This window comes from Dysidea avara, chromosome 12 (assembly GCF_963678975.1).
Source record: "Dysidea avara chromosome 12, odDysAvar1.4, whole genome shotgun sequence".
NCBI lineage: Eukaryota > Metazoa > Porifera > Demospongiae > Dictyoceratida > Dysideidae > Dysidea > Dysidea avara.
Genome location: NC_089283.1, coordinates 6,935,196 through 6,950,254, shown reverse-complemented (window position 1 = coordinate 6,950,254; position 15,059 = coordinate 6,935,196). Strand labels below are relative to the sequence as shown.

The window sequence follows — 15,059 nt, the reverse complement described above, 5'->3', positions numbered from 1 at the left end:
CACATATCAAGGCTGATAGGCCATACATATTTACCAACCTTCTGAATATAGAACATCCTGATAAGCTTGCTCTATAAATGCACCAGCTATATTGCTGCTGAATAAACTTTGTGTGGTGTAGCAAAGAATCCCAAATTGGGCCATATCATTATGTTTATTACTTCTGACAAAACACTTTCTCGTGATGAAATGCAGATTCTAAATGATTGGGGCTAGAAAGAAACAGAAACTTTCACAGCTTCTGATTTAAACCCATATGATTCATGTACGTATGTCTTCACTGTCATGTAGTGAGTACATCAGATTCTGTTATTTGTGCCTCTAAATCCCATGCTTTAATCAAGCACACACTGAAATTGCAAGTGGTAACTATGGTCTGACTCTTGCAAAGATGTATGACTAGCTAAATCATAATTACATAATAGCAGTCTTGCAGAGATCATGATAGCTATCCACATAACAATACTACAGACATACAATATGTACAGTATTTGTGCAAAGATACATAGCTAACTGGTGTGTGCAGTGTTCTATAAATGTCAATCTTTAACTACAAGCTACACAAACTACACATGTACAGGAAATATAACATGCTTCCATGAAACTGCACTGTTCTTGGTACACGCACTCTCAATGATCATCATTTACGACATCAACATCATCCATCCTAGTATGAAAATACCCAAGGGAATGAGTGCAGCATTGTTATACCAGAACATTAGATACTTGTTAAAAGTAACTCAATACATATACTTGCAACTAAAACTATTTAGTTACAGTTACATATTACCCATAAAATAAGTAACTACAACAATATTACATATTACAGAACTTTACATGGGCAAGATCAAATGAAAAGTGTACTTTAAAAAGTATACTGTAGGGCAAACCCTGCAGAACTCCCACCAAGGTGCTGACAAATCCCTGGCAAGGTTACGAGAGGAAGCTTGTTGGGTCAACATGTCCCAAGATGTGGAGAAGCATTGTTGTGAATGTATGGATTGTCAGCAAGCCAAATTGGCAGGGCATCACTCACTTCCATGCCTATTGGAAAACTATGGCAGATGGTAGCCGCTAATATTTCGACAATTCCAGTGACTCAGAGTGGCAATTGATACCTACTGGTAGATTAGGATTATTTTACGAAGTGGGCAGATGCCATTCCTACGGCTAACCAATCTGCCTCTACCATTACCACAACTTTAATTGAACTGTTTTCTATACTGGGGAAGCCAGATGTTGCCATTCTGATCAGAGTTGTAATTTGAAAGTGCCATGCTAAAACAGAGTCTAGAAGCATTTGTAATAGCTAGAACCACTACATACCATCCAGAAGGGGTGAATGGTTAACTGCTCCCTACTGCAGTTATTGCAAACATATTTTGGTGGGCCACCACACTCACCCGTGCTGTAGTTTTGATCCTACATCATATCAATTTCACATCCGTGACCAGCTGGCTAAGTTGAAAGACTTTGTGGAGTCAAATTTAGTTGTTTCCTCAGTAACTCAAAAGAATTACTACAAAAAGATCCCACCCATGGGCAATTTGTGTCAATGATCATGTGTGGCTTTCAGTATCAGTTGCAGGCAAGTTAGATCCCACTTGGGAGGATGGATAGAAGGTAACAACAGTGACAAGCTCAGTGACAGTTACAACATCAGGTGGCAGATGAAGTAAGGTGGTTCATGTGAACAGGCTTCAACATCGGGTACAGTGAATGGATTCTGATGGACATGTTACTGATAGCTCAACTATGCAGCAATGGAATTGAACATTTTGTCAAACCATCAACAGGACTACTTTGTAACCCCCAAGAGCTAGAAGACCTCCTGACTATTATTGTCCATGAGCTTGAGAACAAACTCAGAGCAAATGGGGGCATGTGTAGAATTATTATTGTTTGTGTGTAATCCTTATGCATTGGTTTTTGTGTAGTATAAATTAGGATAGTTAAGTGTTGCTGTATCTTAATTAGAACAAGTGCACGTGTAATTGTGACTGAGTTGTCGGTTTACACTGCCAAGTGCATCCATTCCACCGAAAGGCTGACTCATTTCGTCTAATGATGCGACTTGTAAATCAGAATAACTTGCAAGCACAGCTTTATCTGCTAGTGCTGGTGTGTAGATGAAAGAGTCACGCACATAGCCAATGGTATTACAGTTAATACACTCTGGACTTGCGATTCAATTTGCTTACCAACAGCATGTTACTGTGCACTTAATTCACAATAACAGTGACAGTAGAAGTTGTTCAAGCAGGATGATCAGGGTAGAAATCTCTGAGAGCAGGAGGCCTGACAGCATTGTTTTCAAAGCTGTACGTATATAGCCATTTTAATTTTTGTAGTGCTTCGCACTTCCCAATTAATTCTCTATTTACTGACTAACTAACTAACTACAGCCAATTAGGCACACGATAACTTGACAATGCATAAGACTATGGGCTAGATTTTTACTGTTCAAAGTTGCTTTGTGCTTTTTCGTCAACCGCACGCAGTACACACAATACACACATCATGGACTTATCATTGTCCTCCTTTGTGTCTCAGTTCTTTTAACTGACAACACTAGGTGTAAATTCAAAGTAGTGTGATAGATATGGCTTCCAAGTGGCTGTGGTGGTAGCTATTACATTTACACCAATATTAGAATCTGTAACAATACAGAAACACTTTCCTCATACTGTTCTTCATTTGTATCAATATGTAATGGGCAGAACATAGCTGAAAATATAGTGTAATGGTCACTTCACTTTTTAGTAATTCCTTGTTGTGGCATGTGCTCAGATGCAAAATTAATTTTATGGCATGCCTGACACCATTCTTTTGTTCAATGCGGTATGCGTGGGTTCGTTAGCCATAACTATGCTATTAAAAATAAACAAGTAGAAGGAAACAATAGAAATTTTAAGGGATCAAATTGTTGTAAAACAAGGAATAGCAACAAATGTAGTGAAACAAGAGAGGTTATCTATACCTGCAGATATACTAATGGACATTAAATACATTTTAAATCCCTAATTCAGTCATTGTTTACAGACTGAAGTATAGGGATTAAATGTCCATTAGTATATCTGGCAACCTCTCTTGTTTCACTCATTTTTTTGCTATTCCGATCCCTTGTTTTATTTTTTGATTCCTTCTTTTTAAAAAACCCCCATCAGAAAGTGTGGGTTAGCAAGTCAAATATTTGGAAGTCAATGCCTTGGTGCAGTATACAGCTTTACAAACAAAACACGATGCAAGAAACACCTCTGCAATCAATCTAGTCACACTGTGGAAATAAAACACTGAAGCCTTGCTGCAAACTAGTGCCAATCAACACCTACATAGTAGCGGAGAAAGGAAAATGAAGATCCGTGTTGTGTGCATTGCATTTGTTTGCATTGCATGTTTCAGGCTGAAACAATGTTAAACAGTGAAGAAATCAAGCCCATAGCCTTGTCAAGTTATGTTTGTCAGGAGCCATTAGTCAGGACGTCAGGCAGAATCCAGTAAAATAATAATATTATTTGTTTTCAACATTTCATAGAAACTTGTTGGCAGGGTTTGGTATCACTCTGAAGATGTTTATCAGCATAGTTATGCCCAGCCTAGCCAATACTGTAAAGCAGTTATAAAGGAAAAGTGAGGCTGGTAGGGATGTGGATAGCATAATTTCATAAATAGGTATCTAATCCAAAACAGCCAGCTGTAAAAAAAGTGTGCGGCCCTCAAAAAGGCTATGGTGAAAAAAGATGTGAAATCCAAGGTGGCAGCCAAGAAATGGCTGTGATGGTAGGTCAATGGTAAAAAATTTAATAACAACAATTCAGGTGAATTTTTGTGCCGCTTGGTCTTGGCAAAAAATTCACCTAAATTGCCGTTATTAAAATTTTTACCATTAACCTACCATCACAGCCATTTCTTGGCCGCCACCTTGGATTTCACATCTTTTTTCACCATAGCCTTTTTGAGGGCCGCACACTTTTTTTACAGCTGGCTGTTTTGGATTAGATTTCACTTCTTTTTGTATTTGTATACCCCAAAGCTGGCCATAGGCCGGCTTTGGGACTTTTTTAACCTGTCTTTTTTTTTTTTCTACAGGAAGAAGAAAAGAGGAAGCAGATGTACTTTAAATATTTCTGATTTTATCAGTAAATGTACAAATTATATATATATTACATATATTTATTACAGAACTCTCCATGGTGGTTTCTTTGTAACTGAACACTCTACAAAGTGACTTCCTCTTGCTGCTCTCTCTACAGGGTGCATTGTTTGTAGCTGAACAATCTACAAGTAACTTCTTCTAGCTGATCTCTCTACAGGGTGGTTTGTTTGTAGCTGAATTCTGTGCAGGTGATTTGTTTGCAGCTGAGCTCTTTACAGAATGGTTTCTTTGTAGCTGAACTCTCTACAAGGTAACTTCTTCTAACTGATCTTTCTACAGGGCAATTTGTTTGTGGCTGAATTTTCTACAGGGTGATTTCTTTGCAGCTGAACTCTCTACATGGTGGTTTCTTTGTAACTGAACTCTCTACAAGGTAATTTCTTCTAGCTGATCTCTCTACAGGGAGATTTGTTTGCAGTTGAACTCTCTACATGATAGTTTCTTTGTAGCTGAACTCTCCACAAGGTAACTTCTTCTAGCTGATCTTTCTACAGGGTGATTTGTTGTAGCTGAACTCTCTACAAGGAAACTTCTTCTAGCTGATCTCTCTACAGGGAGATTTATTTGTAGCTGAACTCTATACAGGTGATTTGTTTGCAGCTGAACTCTCTACATGATGGTTCTTTGTAGCTGAACTCTCTACAAGGTGACTTCTTCTAGCTGACCTTTCTACAGGGAGATTTGTTTGTACCTGAACTCTCTACAAGTGATTTGTTTGCAGCTGAACTCTCTACATGATGGTTTCTTTGTAGCTGAACTCTCTACAAGGTAACTTCTTCTAGCTGATCTCTCTACAGAGAGATTTGTTTGTAGCTGAACTCTCTACAGGTGATGTGTTTGCACCTTAACTCTCTACATGATGGTTTCTTTGTAGCTGAACTCTCCACAAGGTAACTTCTTCTAGCTGATCTTTCTACAGGGTGATTTGTTTGTAGCTGAACTCTCTACAAGGAAACTTCTTCTACCTGATCTCTCTACAGGGAGATTTGTTTGTAGCTGAACTCTCTACAGGTGATTTGTTTGCAGTTGAACTCTCTACATGATGGTTTCTTTGTAGCTGAACTCTCTACAAGGTAACTTCTTCTAACTGATCTCTCTACAGGGAGATTTGTTTGTAGCTGACCTCTCTACAGGGTGATTTTTTTTTGTAGCTGAACTCTCTACAAGGTAACTGATGTCTCTACAAGGTCACTAGTTTGTAGCTGAACTCTCTACATGGTGGTTTCTTTGTAACTGAACTCTCTGCAGGGTGACTTCTTTTAGCTGATCTTTCTAGAGGGTGATTTGTTTGCAGCTGAACTCTCTACATGATGGTTTCTTTGTAGCTGAACTCTCCACAAGGTAACTTCTTCTAGCTGATCTTTCTACAGGGTGATTTGTTTGTAGCTGAACTCTCTACAAGGAAACTTCTTCTAGCTGATCTCTCTACAGGGAGATTTGTTTGTAGCTGAACTCTCTACATGATGGTTCTTTGTAGCTGAACTCTCTACAAGGTGACTTCTTCTAGCTGACCTTTCTACAGGGAGATTTGTTTGTAGCTGAACTCTCTACAGGTGATTTGTTTGCAGCTGAACTCTTTACATGATAGTTTCTTTGTAGCTGAACTCTCTACAAGGTAACTGATGTCTCTACAAGGTCACTAGTTTGTAGCTGAACTCTCTACATGGTGGTTTCTTTGTAACTGAACTCTCTACAGGGTGACTTCTTTTAGCTGATCTTTCTAGAGGGTGATTTGTTTGTAGCTGAACTCTCTACAGGTGATTTGTTTGCAGCTGAACTCTCTACATAATGGTTTCTTTGTAGCTGAACTCTCTACAAGGTAACTTCTTCTAGCTGATCTCTCTACAGGGAGATTTGTTTGTAGTTGACCTCTCTACAGGGTGATTTTTTTTTGTAGCTGAACTTTCTACATACAAAGTGACTTGTTCTAGCTGGTCTCTCTACAGGATGACTTGTTTCTAGCTGATCTCTCTGCAGGGTGACTTGTTTCTAGCTGAACTCTACCGGGTGATCTGTTTGTAGCTGAACTTTCTACAGGATGATTTGTTTACAGCTGAACTATCTACATGGTGGTTTCTTTGCAGCTGAATTCTCTACAAGGTGACTTCTTCTAGCTGAACTCTCTATAGGGTGATCTTCTCGTAGCTTAACTCTCTGCAGGGTGATTCGTTTGTAGCTGAACTTTCTTCATGATGGTTTGTTCATAACTGAACACTCTACAAGGCAACCTCTTCTAGCTGATCTCTTTACAGGATAACTTGTTTCTAGCTGAACTCTCTACATGGTGATTTGTTGGTAGCTAAACTCTCTAAAATTCGATTTGTTTGCAGCTGAACTCTCTACATGGTGGTTTCTTTGTAGCTGAACCCTCTACAAGGTAGCTTCTTCTAGCTGATCTCTCTACAGGGAGATTTGTATGTAGCTGAACTCTCTACAGGTGATTTGTTTGCAACTGAACTCTCTACATGATGGTTTGTTTGCAGCTGAACTCTCTACAAGGTAACTTCTTCTAGTTGATTTCTCTACAAGGTGACTTGTTTCTAGCTGATCTCTCTACAGGGTGATTTGTTTGTAGCTGAACTCTGTACAGTTTGATTTGTTTGCAGTTGAACTTTCTACATGGTTGTTTCTTTGTAGCTGAACTCTCTACAAGGTAACTTCTTCTAGTTGATCTCTCTACAGGATGACTTGTTTCTAGCTGAACTCTTGACAGGCTGATCTGTTCATAGCTGAATTCTCTACATGGTAGTTTTTTTGTAGCTAAACTCTTTACAAGGTGACTTCTTCTAGCTGATCTCTCTATAGGGTGATTTGTTTGTAGCTGAACTATCTGCAGGATGATTTGAACTCTCTACAAGGTGATGTTTTCTAGTTGATCTCTCTACTTAGTCTGGATGACTTGTTTCTAGCTGAACTCTCTACAGTGTGAACTGTTAAGTTTCTACCTGATCTCTCTATAGAGTTATATCTTGTTTATATAGCTGAACTCTTTTACATGGTGGTTTTTTGATTGGTTGCTGAACTCTCTCTCCACGGTGACTTGTTTGTACTACAGAGTGACTTGTTTGTAGCTGAACTCTCTACAGAGTGACTTACTTTAGCTGAACATTGCATAAAGTAACTTGTTTGTAGCTGATCTAGATGAACTCTCTACTAGGTAGCTTGTTTGTAGCTGAATTCTCTACAGAGTGACTTGTTGTAACTGAACTCTCTACAGGGTGACTTGTTTATAGTTGAATTCTCTTCAGTGTGACTTATAATGTTCTGAATCTCTATAGCAACATATTTGTAGCTGAATTCTCTACAGGGTGACTTGCTTGTAGCTGAATTGTCTATAAGATTAACTGTATGTAGCTGAACTCCCTACAGAATAACTTGCAATGTAATATAATTCTATAATGGAGTAAGTTATAAACGTAGCTGAATGCTTTATTAGGGTGACTGTTCTATTAGAGTATCTCGATCTCGCATATGCTACACGTAGTTGGCTTTGGAATCATAACTCAGTGGTTTGTAATCCGATTCTTCTGTACTACTGTACGGACTTTCTATGATTTTTATTTTTTATTTTTTTAAAATGATATTTAATCAGGGAAAATAGCGTCAGCCAAAGAAGGCTGTTTTTCAGCTATGCCCTGAGAGCACAACAAAAAAAAATACAATACAATATAAGTACATACATACACAACAAAACAGAATTACATTGTACAAAATAATGTTTTAAAACCATTCACAGTTTTAGCACTGTATAGTGCTTTAGGTAATCTGTTCCATATGGCCGTACCCCTGTACGCCAAAGACTGTTTTCCATAATTAGTTCTAACACTTGGAACAAATACTCGGTGTAAATTTCTACCAGAGCGACCAGTAACATCCACAGCATATGAAAAAATCCCATGTAAATAAGGGATTCAGCCGCACACCGATTTGATGTAATCGATGTAAATAATTATTCCAGCCACACACCGATTTTCAGCTCACTACTCTAAGCGGTTTGCCTGGTAGGCGTGAAAACTATTAGTTTTTTATTCATAAAAATCGATCGCGTAATTGTGACACAGGTTGGGTTTTGTATTATATCTCGATGGCCTTTAACTGGATTCCTTTCAAACCACAAAAAGGCACTCCTACGATAGTTACTCCATCTACATAGCAATTTTCAGCTCATTCCTTCAAGCGGTTTACCCTGTGGGCATGACAGACCTTCGACCTTATTTTATGCAAATAATCGGTCATAACTCCGTGAATGTTCATCGGATTCCTACCAAACTTGGTACTGAGATTCGCCTTAATGAGCCCTTTAAGTGTGCCAAATTTCAGCCCGATTGTTACACGCATTCGTGTTTTATTTCGGATTTTGCAAAGTGTGCGAAAAGAAGTAGAAGAAGAAAAAAACGAAGAAAAAAACCCAAACTTTGGCCGCTCGTATCTCGGAAATGGCTGGAGCGATTTTCTTCAAATTTGGAATGTGGACTCCCCTACCTAGCCGGCACCTCTGTAGCAACTTTGGTTTCAATCGGATAAGGAATCACGGAGCTACAAAGGTGTGAAAATCGCGTTTACTTTCTTCCTGTAAATATACTCACGGTGTGGCGCGCCGGCTTCTTGGGCCGCACGACACACTACCGTGTGTCTTGATATTGGAATAGGGAATCATGCTGGCAACTATGAATAAGAAAATCTTCAAATTGCACAATGCCAATAAAAATATCAAAATACTCTAATAGAGCAGTTGGAAAGTCTAACAGAGTAGTCATGTGGTTATACTACTCTAATAAAGCAGTCACATAGAATGGATTGTGAAACATATAGCAATCAGTTTGAAACCAAAACATCAATATAGTTAATAGTCCAATATAACAATATAATTGATGTTTTTTTCCATAGCTGGTGGCATAATTTTTGGAGATTTCTCATACTTTTGAACGCTGCTCAGCTCAATAGCTAGTAACAGCATTAGCTAAAGGTAGTATGCCATGGAAAAACAATTTGTGTAAAAAAATTCGTATGATTTTTGCATAAAGCAAATTACAGCATGGTGTACTGTATAGTGGAGATTATGCAGATTTTCTTTCCCAAACGTATCATTTAAAATCTAGGCATGAGGCTACTGTGTTGGCTAGCCTTCAACCAAGACACAATAAGCACCAAGAACATGGCTAAATCTTTTTGCTACTGCAGCTAATTTTAATATAGCCATTTAATTCCACTCAGAGTGAATATTTTAACATGAAAAATTTTTACCACAAAAGTTTTCTGCACAAATTACAGTATATAACATGTAACACATGCATCAGACACCTTTCTAGTAAAACTAAAAAGCACATTAATTTGTACCTTATATACAGTTGTTGATTGTGATAATCATCATCATATTTTTCATTTGAATACCCAGACCTGTAGTGTTGCCTACAAGATTTGTAAGTTTCTCTAATGTATTTGATCAAATAGTAGAATGAAACAAGTAGAATGATCAAGACAACAATCTCCATATCAAATGCAAGAAAAAGCATAAAACCACATGATCCAAGTGTACCAAGACAAAAAACTGGAATCATAATATGCTTCAGTTTAGTTAAGTAAGTCATATAGCATAAAAATATTACCAGTGGAAGAAACCAAAGGACAATGCGTAGAATATAATTATTTGAATGACTAGCAAAAATGGCAAACACAAATATCATCAAAATGGTGCTATCCAAGACATTCAAGCTCTTTTTCTTGTATGGCTGAAACCAGACATGAATCACCATTATGATAATGGTGACAACCAAAATGGTTGTGTGTTTTTGTGTAGAATTGGCTGCAGAAGATGACAAAAAATCAAACACTAAGTCACAAATGTATATCACTTGTCGACAAATCAAGTAAAAAGCAACAAACCAGCGGTATTCATCTTTGTAACATCCTTGTAGTTGATCCAGTATGGGCTTTATTCTGATTAAGTTGAGATTTAATTTAGAAGCAAAGGTTTTTTCGAAGAGGAGAAGAAGTGGTAAACTAATTGAGATTAATACTAAGCAGAGTACAGCAATAATTACATACAATACACGCCATCCATTAGCAAAAGGTACAGATGGTGACCAATATAAGTACCATTTTCCTATATCAGTGACCCTATCATAAATTAACAATGGTTTCAACAACTGTACAGAAGTGTAAGATATAGAGCTGTATGAAAGCAAAATAATCAAACAAATCATGATATTAGAATGTCTTCGAATTAACTGGGTTAACTTGGAAGATTTTTTAGCAGCAACAGCAATGATGGCCAATAAACAAATAACTATGAGTGGATGAGTGTAAACAAAAAAGACATGATCTATTACTTGTGTATGGAGACAAAGTTTCATGAACTGAAGATATGGTGGCTTTAGGTTTCCAATACTTGTTAAAGATGAAAGAATTTTAGACTCAAATGTCAAAATGTAGAATTCATTATCTGACGAGTCACACTGAGAATCGCCAAAGTATAAGAAATCAGTTACTGGTTGCTTTACCACATTTTCTAACACACTGTAGTAAAATAACAGCCCATATGCATATCCAATAGAAGTGTCAAACTTGAATTTCAGCACAACAACTACTAGCAGTATGAAGATACACCAGTACAAGAAAGTGGTAAGGAATACCAAAAGCCATGGCCACCCATGCCACGAATCGCCACCATACTTATTACATTCATCACTTGGAACACACTTGAATGTATCAAATATGATAGAATTGTTTTCCTTACACTCTCCACATACAATGCCTTCCCAATTTGGTATGCACTGTTCATTCCTATCAGGATGGGAGTAATTGCTCCACCCTTGAAACGAATCACAATATTCACTAGGACAATTAAACGCGTAATTTGAAACATTATTGTCATACCAATAACCTTGACTGGTGAATACATATTGAAATTGTGAATATTCATCGCAATCAAACTTTAAATGCTGAAAGCACTTGCAAGATGTATACCGATCACATGAGAAATCATCACACACTGACAAGCACGTGCCATTCCTCCAAACATGTATGATATCATTGCACTCTTCCTGTATTGTAGCAAGTGTGGAAGCTACCATGTCAGTGTGACAGGTGAGGCTGAAACTAACCAAAAGTACCACTGCAATCATGATTTCTAAAGTGGAAATATCATTAGTACACACAGTGTTTAAACTTGGAACAAGGATTAGAAACTAGCCAATTACTATACTTTTAAAGCAACAACTGAAAGTACATAGTAAATTTATCCTGAAATTAATTATACGGCTATAGGTAACTAGTCAGACATTTTGTGATGACAAGGGGTACTATGAATGCTAGGTCAAGTGATATGATTCATCTAGTATCTGCAGTCAAATTATTTGCAATTAGGTTTAAGCCAACTATACTTTGAAAAAGCCAATTATGTTTTTGAGCAGTGCTAAAAAATCCAGCCTATTATACTCAAAATTATGCTTTCAAAAATCAAGATTATGCTCTAGAGTTGGCTGTTTTATTAGAGTAAATCTGCCTTTCCTGTCTGCTGTATTAGAGTAATTAACTGCTGTATTAGAGTATCTTGATCTTATTTCCACTAAGTATGAACAATCAGCTAAGAAACAGTAAAAATAACATCACACATTTTTTGATATGACAAGCAGTTATCAGGTATAGTGTGTTTATGTTTTGCTGCATTTTTGGCACATATTGTGCAATTTAATTGAAAATCATAATGCTTGATGATTTTGGTAGCCTATTATTATGCTCGAAATTATTCTGGCATAATTGGTACAAGCCTATTTACTATAAACAACATATTAGTGCGCAAAGCCAACCTAAGGGGGTCTGAGGGTAGAAAAATTAGGTTGAATTTGAGTGTTTTTAGAACTGTTTTTATTATGATATTATTCTAATATATGACCATCACAATCTTTTCGTTTTGTAGCTACCATTATTCATGGATCCACTCTCTCCTTAGCCATCTTTTAACTTTAATCTGCGAGATGGAAACAAGTAAGTACCAGTGGTTAAAAAAGTGATGTTGAAATTTTTAAAGATCAATTATATGCTCTTTGGTTAGTGACACTTTGTTAGCCTTATGCAACACAGCATAGCTGTATCTTGCTAACAAAATGCCTATTGTTTTAAAAATTATAAACTTTCTGAAATTGCTGTTGTGACAATTACCTATACTTCTGCTGAAGAATCAAGAACAAAGTTCAAATTTCATTATTGTGGCTATCAATCATGCATGTGCACAAGATTGGCTATCATTTTACAGCACAAGAAATATTGCTTGTTGCTCAATTAACAAAGGCATCAAAATGTAAGTATTAGCTTATAGAAGGCTGCATACATGTAGCTACTATTAATAGTTACTGATAGCTATCCAGTGTTTTGGGACATTATCTTCAGTAATAAATAATGACCTGCCCACATGCAAATCCCATTGATAACTGAGAAACAAGCATTCAAGTTTGTGTAGCTTGCTACAAATGCAAAACCATAATTGAGCCATATTTGAAGGTACCTGATACAGAATAGTAGACAACAGTGTATAGCTATTTTATCAGACTGTCGGCTACCAAGACTACTAATATGGCTGAGTTTAACAATGAAATCAGTGCCACTAGCTCTAGCCAAATCAGGCCAACTAACATTCTTAAATGGAACCATACTTCGATTAAAAATTACCTCTTATTATAGACACATAGCCATAGTGGAAAACATAAAACAAAATCCAGAATTAAAACTTTTGGAACACAGCTTACAACAAACCATTTCTTGAAGAATTTTTGAGGAAAAAGGAGTATCCCTCACCTGGAACAGTGTTAAACAATAAGTATAGTTTTGTAGGCATAATGTATTGCTATACATATGCTTGATGCTATGTTGTCAGAGAAATCCACTTGTACACCAATGTGTAATCTACAAAATAATATTGTCAGTGTGTGATGCTGTGTCGTCAGAGGAGACCACCTGTAACCCATTGTAATAACTGAGTGGAATAGGAGAACTCATTCTGTCAGTAATACTAGTGTGATGCTGTGACCACTGGTAATTCGTTGTATGTGACTGTGTCTTCAGAAGAGACCATTGACAATTCACCATGCAATATGAGTGTGCTGCATTCTGGGAACAAGACAAGTGGTCAAGTTGTATGGTGTTTGGAGCCATGCTATTATTGTCAAAAATGCCTTTAACTGTGTGTTATGCTAAAATTGTTTTTCTATAGAATGTTGTTGTCTATAGTGTTCATGATCACTAGACAAGTAATACACCTTATACTTCCTACTGTACTGCATGTAATTTGTAACCTATAATCAATCTTCGGCACAATCTGGCTTCACAACAATGCCAATCTGCTGATTAGTTACACAGATGATTAGCTACACAGTACTGCATAACAAATGGATTTTTAATGACAATAATGTACAGGCATGGTATCACGATAGTTAATAACAAAATAATTATCGTGATATCGATACTTTCAAAATATCGCGATATATAATTAAAACATTAATATTGCTCAGCCCTACTTGGGATGCATGTATACTATCCTACAGTTGGGAAACAAGTTTGATAAATTTTGATCACAGTAGCAATCAACTCAGTGCAATTGAAATAGAAGTAAATTCTGCAGCAGAGATGTCCACAGTACCACTGTCAACAGATACTAAAACTGTTTGTAAGCTGCGGCCCTCCACAGTGTCTTTATTATGACAACTGACAAGTCACCCATTACAGTCTAGGGTGAATGCCAGGCACACAGCAAGATCAATGATCATGCTATTTCAGCTACGTTTGTGGTAGTTGACGTCAAGAAGCAGTTCCCCTGCTAGGCAGAGACTGGATGTCATTGTTATACTTTGACGTTATCTACTTGATGGATCAAGCTACACAAGTCCACCATACATCCTAAGATGCTACAAGACAAAATTAGTGGCAGAGTTTCTGATGTGTTCAAGGATAAACTTGGAGTTGTCAAAGGAACTGAGGCAACTATCACTGTTGACAAGTTAGCAGCTCCTATTTACAATTGGTACCATTTACTCTCAAAGAGAAGGTTTAACAACAGCTACAGAAACAAGTGGATGAAGGAGAGCTTGTCCCAGTAGATAGAAATGAGTGAAACTTCGAAGTCCCAGTTTAGCAATATAATAATGATGGCCAAAGCTGGTAATCCTTTAAAATATCCACGCATTATACTGTAGCTAGTCTGTTGTTTGAAGCTAGAAAGGTAGCTTACAGGACAAGCATGTGCGTCGCTTACTGTAATTGCATAATTAGTATTTGAAATTTCAAGTGAGTCTCAATAGTCATAATACAAAATAAATGTATGTGTGATGAGATAGATGGGTGTGTCCCACATATTTCCAGATTAAAATCTCTACAAAAAAAACAACAAGAATAGAACAGTTGTTTATTCTAATAAAGCAGCCCTTGCTGTAGAATTTAGCTTTAATGGTTTATAACATGGAAACATATGCTTTCATTTTAAAACCTACCCTCTTGGCTTTAATATTATAGCATTTGGCCTTGCATTGTGTCAAGCTATACTCCTAGTTTGGAATTTAGCTACAGCTATCTGATTTGTTCATTAAAGAATATAATACACTTGGCTAAATACCTGTTAGCTAACTGCCAACCCAAAAAATAATGTATTGGTATATGCTCGTCAGTTGGTCAGGAATGTTGTGTAAAATAATGTCATCATTGTAAATGGTAGCTATAGCTAATCAGACCAGTTCATGCTTTTAGTTACATAGCTAGCTATAGCTATATAGGTATTATTCAATTGCATAGCTGGAACAGTGAAAACATCAAAGTTTGCCTATACAATTAGAAATATTTAATCATGGAGCTATAGTGCAAGAAAATTTGAAAATCTACATATTAAGCTATGACAACATCACCAAGCAGCTAACCA

At 37.0% G+C, this 15,059-nt stretch overlaps 1 long non-coding RNA gene across 1 annotated transcript; it reads right to left on the bottom strand.

Annotated features, from left to right (window-relative positions):
* Nucleotides 1–439: 439 nt before the first annotated feature.
* On the bottom strand, nucleotides 440–10,147 carry LOC136241543 (uncharacterized). Its single transcript, XR_010694319.1, has 2 exons — nucleotides 9,494–10,147; nucleotides 440–667 (listed from the first exon to the last, which is right to left on the bottom strand). It is a non-coding gene; the product is annotated as an uncharacterized lncRNA (long non-coding RNA).
* Between the last annotated feature and the right edge of the window lie 4,912 nt (nucleotides 10,148–15,059).